We start from the raw sequence: 7,019 nt of genomic DNA, 5'->3' as shown, positions 1-7,019 counted from the left end.
GGGAAGGAGGAGCCTGACAGAGCCGGAGGGATGGAGTGACGAGGTGGAACCAGAGGAGTGGAGTCCCGAGGCGGCGGATGGTCGACGACAGACCAAGGTGGAGCCGGAGGGACGAGGGAGCCCGGTGGAGCAGGTGGGATGACAGGCCACGGTGGAGACGAGGGAGCTAAGAGCCAAGGCGGAGCCGCTGGGTCGAAGGACCGAGGAGGAGTCCAGGGCTCGGAGGCTGGAGGCGGAGACAGGGCTTTAACGCGCCAAGGCAGAGCTGGAGACTGGCAGTCCAGTGGCGAACCGTCGCGCCCCGATGGCGCGGACTGAGGGTGAGCTGCGGGACTGACTGGCACCAGCAGGGATGGCGAGGAACTGGCTGGTCTAGGAGGAGGACAGAGAGGAAGGATGGGAGGAAGGACAGGAGGATCAGGGCTGGACGGAACCAGCGAAAGTGGAGTAGAGGGACCAGCAGGTTTGGGAGGAGGTGGGAGAGGGAGGCTGGGAGGGAATACAGGAGACACAGAAGGTTCAGGGCTGGGCGGAACCAGCGGAGACACAGAAGATTCAGGGCTGGGCGGAACCAGCGGAGACACAGAAGATTCAGGGCTGGGCGGAACCAGCGGAGACACAGAAGATTCAGGGCTGGGCGGAACCAGCGGAGACACAGAAGATTCAGGGCTGGGCGGAACCAGCGGAGAGACAGAAAACTTAGGGCTGGGCGGAACCAGCGGAGAGACAGAAAACTTAGGGCTGGGTGGAACCAGCGGAGAGACAGAAGATACAGGGCTGGGCGGAACCAGCGGAGAGACAGAAGATTCATGTTTGGATGGAACCCGCGGAAATGGAGCAGAGGAAATGACTGGAGGAGGTAGGAGTGGGAGGCTGAGAGGGTATACAGGGGAATCAGGGCTGGACGGAACCAGCGGGGAAACAGGAAAATTAGGGATTACCTCCATAGACCAGTCCATCAGATCCAGAACTTGCTCCATACGATCTTCAGAGACTGCATACAGCTCACCCTCAGTCGCAGGAGTGTGGGCAGGGCTTTCCTCCACGCCCTCGATCTCCACTAGGACTCCCACGATGCACGGTGTTGCCGGCTCACACACCTGGTCAGTCGCGCTCTCGAGATCCTGTTCCCTGTCAGTGGATGGCTCGGGCTCTGCGGCTGCGGTGGGCTCTGGCTCCGTGCGGCGTGATGGTGGCTGGCTGGTCTCTGGGTCGGGAGTGGGGCTGGCGAGGTCCTCTATGGGGCAGACGGTGAGAGGTGAACCATTTATCGCCAGAGTCCACTCCACGAATGCAGCGAAATCCTCCCGAGGACCATCTTCGGACGACAACGCTCTGCACTTGGGGTTCAGGCTGGCGTTGTAGAAGGCGCAGAGCGTGTCGTCCGGGTAGCTGGTGGCATTAGCTAACAGAAGGAACCATCTGGTGTGGCCCTCGAGAGAGCGTCCCTCCTGCTCCAGCATGAGGAGGAGGAATCCGGGGCTAGAGAGGGGATCCATCAACACTATGATCAATCAATCAATCAATCACCTTTATTTATATAGTGCTTTAAACAAAATACATTGCGCCAAAGCACTGAACAACATTCATTTGGAAAACAGTGTCTCAATAATGCAAAATGATAGTTAAAGGCAGTTCATCATTGAATTCATTGATGTCATCTCTGTTCAGTTGAAATAGTGTCTGTTTTAATTTGCAATCAAGTCAACGATATCGCTGTAGATGAAGTGACCCCAACTAAGCAAGCCAGAGGCGACAGCGGCAAGGAACCGAAACTCCATCGGTGACAGAATGGAGAAAAAAACCTTGGGAGAAACCAGGCTCAGTTGGGGGGCCAGTTCTCCTCTGACCAGACGAAACCAGTAGTTCAATTCCAGGCTACAGCAAAGTCAGATTGTGCAGAAGAATCATCTGTTTCCTGTGGTCTTGTCCTGGTGGTCAGCTGAGAAAAGGTTTTACAGGGGATCTGTATCTGGGGCTCTAGTTGTCCTGGTCTCCGCTGTCTTTCAGGTCAGTAGAGGTCCTTTCTAGGTGCTGATCCACCATCTGGTCTGGATACGTACTGGATCCGGGTGACTGCAGTGACCCTCTGATCTGGACACAGACTGGATCTGGTGGCCACGGTGACCTCGGAACAAGAGAGAAACAGACAAATATTAGCGTAGATGCCATTCTTCTAATGATGTAGAAAGTACGGTGTTATGTGAAGTGTTCCGGTTCCAGTTTACCTAATTAATGCAGCCTAAAAATCCTTTAACGGATTTGGATATTAAAAGCATATTAGTATGTTATGTGTATGCCAGGTTAAAGAGATGGGTCTTTAATCTAGATTTAAACTGCAAGAGTGTGTCTGCCTCCCGAACAATGTTAGGTAGGTTATTCCAGAGTTTAGGCGCCAAATAGGAAAAGGATCTGCCGCCCGCAGTTGATTTTGATATTCTAGGTATTATCAAATTGCCTGAGTTTTGAGAACGTAGCGGACGTAGAGGAGTATAATGTAAAAGGAGCTCATTCAAATACTGAGGTGCTAAACCATTCAGGGCTTTATAAGTAATAAGCAATATTTTAAAATCTATACGATGTTTGATAGGGAGCCAGTGCAGTGTGGACAGGACCGGGCTAATATGGTCATACTTCCTGGTTCTAGTAAGAACTCTTGCTGCTGCATTTTGGACTAGCTGTAGTTTGTTTACCAAGCGTGCAGAACAACCACCCAATAAAGCATTACAGTAGTCTAACCTTGAAGTCATAAATGCATGGATTAACATTTCTGCATTTGACATTGAGAGCATAGGCCGTAATTTAGATATATTTTTGAGATGGAAAAATGCAGTTTTACAAATGCTAGAAACGTGGCTTTCTAAGGAAAGATTGCGATCAAGTAGCACACCTAGGTTCCTAACTGATGACGAAGAATTGACAGAGCAACCATCAAGTCTTAGACAGTGTTCTAGGTTATTACAAGTAGAGTTTTTAGGCCCTATGATTAACACCTCTGTTTTTTCTGAATTTAGCAGTAAGAAATTACTCGTCATCCAGTTTTTTATATCGACTATGCATTCCATTAGTTTTTCAAATTGGTGTGTTTCACCGGGCTGCGAGGAAATATAGAGCTGAGTATCATCAGCATAACAGTGAAAGCTAACACCATGTTTCCTGATGATATCTCCCAAGGGTAACATATAAAGCGTGAAGAGTAGCGGCCCTAGAACTGAGCCTTGAGGTACTCCATACTGCACTTGTGATCGATATGATACATCTTCATTCACTGCTACGAACTGATGGCGGTCATATAAGTACGATTTAAACCATGCTAATGCACTTCCACTGATGCCAACAAAGTGTTCAAGTTTATGCAAAAGAATGTTGTGGTCAATTGTGTCAAACGCAGCACTAAGATCCAATAAAACTAATAGAGAGATACACCCACGATCAGATGATAAGAGCAGATCATTTGTAACTCTAAGGAGAGCAGTTTCAGTACTATGATACGGTCTAAATCCTGACTGGAAATCCTCACATATACCATTTTTCTCTAAGAAGGAATATAATTGTGAGGATACCACCTTTTCTAGTATCTTGGACAGAAAAGGGAGATTCGAGATTGGTCTATAATTAACTAGTTCTCTGGGGTCAAGTTGTGGCTTTTTTATGAGAGGCTTAATAACAGCCAGTTTGAAGGTTTTGGGGACATGTCCTAATAACAATGAGGAATTAATAATAGTCAGAAGAGGACCTATGACTTCTGGAAGCACCTCTTTTAAGAGCTTAGATGGTATAGGGTCTAACATACATGTTGTAAGTTTAGATGATTTAACAAGTTTATACAATTCTTCCTCTCCTATAGTAGAGAATGAGTGGAACTGTTCCTCAGGGGGTCTATAGTGCACTGTCTGATGCGAAACTGTAGCTGACGGCTGAATGGTTGCAATTTTATCTCTAATAGTATCGATTTTAGAAGTAAAGTAGTTCATAAAGTCATTACTGCTGTGGTGTTGGGAAATGTCAACACTTGTTGAGGCTTTATTTTTCGTTAATTTAGCCACTGTATTGAATAAATACCTGGGGTTATGTTTGTTTTCTTCTAAAAGAGAAGAAAAGTAATCAGATCTAGCAGTTTTTAATGCTTTTCGGTAGGATATGCTACTTTCCCGCCAAGCAATACGAAATACCTCTAGTTTTGTTTTCCTCCAGCTGCGCTCCATTTTTCGGGCTGCTCTCTTTAGGGTGCGAGTATGCTCATTATACCATGGTGTCAAACTGTTTTCCTTAACCTTTCTTAAGCGTAAAGGAGCAACTGTATTTAAAGTGCTAGAAAAGAGAGAGTCCATAGTTTCTGTTACATCATCAAGTTGTTCTGAGGTTTTGGATATGCTAAGGAATTCGGATACATCAGGAAGATAACTTAAAAAGCTGTCTTTTGTGGTAGAAGTGATGGTTCTTCGATACTTGTAACAAGAAGTAGAATTTACAATTTTGCCTATATGAAGTTGACACAGAACTAAATAATGATCTGAGATATCATCACTTGGCTGAATAATTTCAACACTATCAACATCAATTCCATGTGACAGTATTAAATCTAGAGTATGATTTCGACAATGAGTAGGTCCTGAAACATGTTGTCTAACACCAATAGAGTTCAGAATGTCTATAAATGCTGATCCCAATTCATCTTTTTCATTATCGACATGGATATTAAAATCACCAACTATTAAGACTTTATCTGCAGCCAGAACTAACTCGGATGTAAAATCACCAAACTCTTTAATAAAGTCTGTATGGTGCCCTGGTGGCCTGTATACAGTAGCCAGTACAAACATAACAGGGGATTTATCATTAACATTGGTTTCTCTGGATAATGTTATATGAAGCACCATTACTTCAAACGAGTTATACTTGAAGCCTGCCCTCTGAGAAATCCTGAAAACGTTGTTATAAATTGAAGCAACTCCTCCCCCTTTGCCTTTTAGACGCGGCTCGTGTTTATAACAGTAATCTTGGGGGGTGGACTCATTTAAAATAATGTAATCATCAGGTTTTAGCCAGGTTTCTGTCAAGCAGAGCACATCTATATTATGATCAGTTATCATATTATTTACAAAAAGTGTTTTCGTAGAAATGGATCTGATATTCAATAAGCCAATCTTTATCATTTGTTTATCCATATTGCATTTGTTTTTTATTTGTTGAACCTCAATTAAATTGTTAACCTTAACTTGGTTTGGACGTTTTTTGTATTTTCTAGTTTGGGGAACAGACACAGTCTCTATAGTGTGATATCTAGGTGAAAGAGTCTCTATGTGCTGAGAATTAACTGACCTCTGTGACGGGAGGCAGCTAGCAGACGGTCGGTTTAGCCAGTCTGTCTGCTTCCTGACCTGGGCCCCAGTTAGTCAAGTATAAACACTAAGACTATTTGCCATATTTCTAGACAGAAGAGTGGCGCCACCCCAGGAGGGATGAAGACCATCTCTTTTAAACAGGTCAGGTCTGCCCCAAAAGCTCGTCCAATTGTCTATATAACCTATGTTATTCTGTGGGCACCACTTAGACATCCAGCCATTGAGTGATGACAATCTGCTATGCATCTCGTCACCACGGTAAGCAGGGAGGGGACCAGAGCATATTACAGTGTCTGACATCGTGCTTGCAAGTTCACACACCTCTTTAAAGTTATTTTTTTTTTGAAAACAAACAAAAGGACTTTGAAAACACAAAAACAAAACGGAGGGAAAACACGCAGTTTTCTACTTTCTTTTAGGTCGGGTCTTCTGTCACGGTTTTACACTGCCTGAAGGAATACGGAGCCGAGGATAAACGAAATAAGGTTTTATTTTCCAACATAGGAGTTATCCAAACATGGATCACAGAGGAAGGCACAGCTCGTGAGTATCAAGTAGTGAGCAAGTAACAAGTTGGTAACAAGTTGATGACAAGTAACCAGTTGATGACAAGTAACCAGTTGATGACAAGTAGACCCGACAAAACAGAACTGAAAGGACAAGGCTTATGTACAGAGGATAATGGGGAAACACAGGTGGATGGAATAACTAAATTAACAGGGACATGGAACACATGAGGAAGATAATAGACACACCTGGGAACTAATCAAACTAAACACGGAAGACAGAAACTGGGTCACTGGGGCAAAAACACTAAATGAGTCCAGGTGTGTGACAACACCGAGACCTCGATACTTGGTACACCATACACAATGGCGGTAACAATCAATGGACTGTGTTTGAGTATAAATGGGTCATTTTGAGTAGAAAATTAACTCCAGATATCACAAATATGTAACTTACTAAACCTAATGACAAAATCAACCATAAAACAATGTAAATACAACTCGAAAACAGTGGAAATTTAATATTTTTAATTATTCATGCCCCAGTGCATGATGGGAAAACGGGATTACTACTTTGATATTTACTTAAAGTAAATCATTGTAAACATAACAAACAATTCCAAGTAAAATGTGCTTATAATTAAAAAATTTAACTTCTTAAAACTTAAACTTCTTAAAACTTAAATTTAACTTAATTTTTAATTTATAAGTAATATAGAATTTCATTTATTTTTTTAATTCTTTGTCTGAACTTAATTATTTAATGTAGAAGTAACATTTGTGTTTATGTAGTACACAATTTTTATCAGTGTATTTCATATGATCTATAATTACTTCATGTAAATATACAACTTTTAAATAAGTAGACAACACTGTCAATGCTACAGGCATAACTCCCACAAAATGTTTTACGCATACAGTTTTTACACACCACTGTAAAATGTGCACCAGAATAGCTACTGTGAAATTAACTAACAAAGAAAATAAGTTATAATGTGACTATTTTTATTTTATTGACTGACGTTGTCTCATGGATGAATGTGTATCATGTGTGCATTATCATTGGCTCAAAGAAATAATTGCATTCACATGGGCTTGCTACATAAAATATTGACAGCAGGAGGGGCATATGATATATTTATTTATTTCAGGTGAAAAGTTAAGGCCA

This window comes from Carassius gibelio, chromosome B18 (genome assembly GCF_023724105.1).
Source record: "Carassius gibelio isolate Cgi1373 ecotype wild population from Czech Republic chromosome B18, carGib1.2-hapl.c, whole genome shotgun sequence".
In the NCBI taxonomy this organism is placed as follows: Eukaryota; Metazoa; Chordata; class Actinopteri; order Cypriniformes; family Cyprinidae; genus Carassius; species Carassius gibelio.
The sequence above is the reverse complement of the archived record's forward strand: the minus strand, read 5'-3'. Positions refer to the sequence as shown.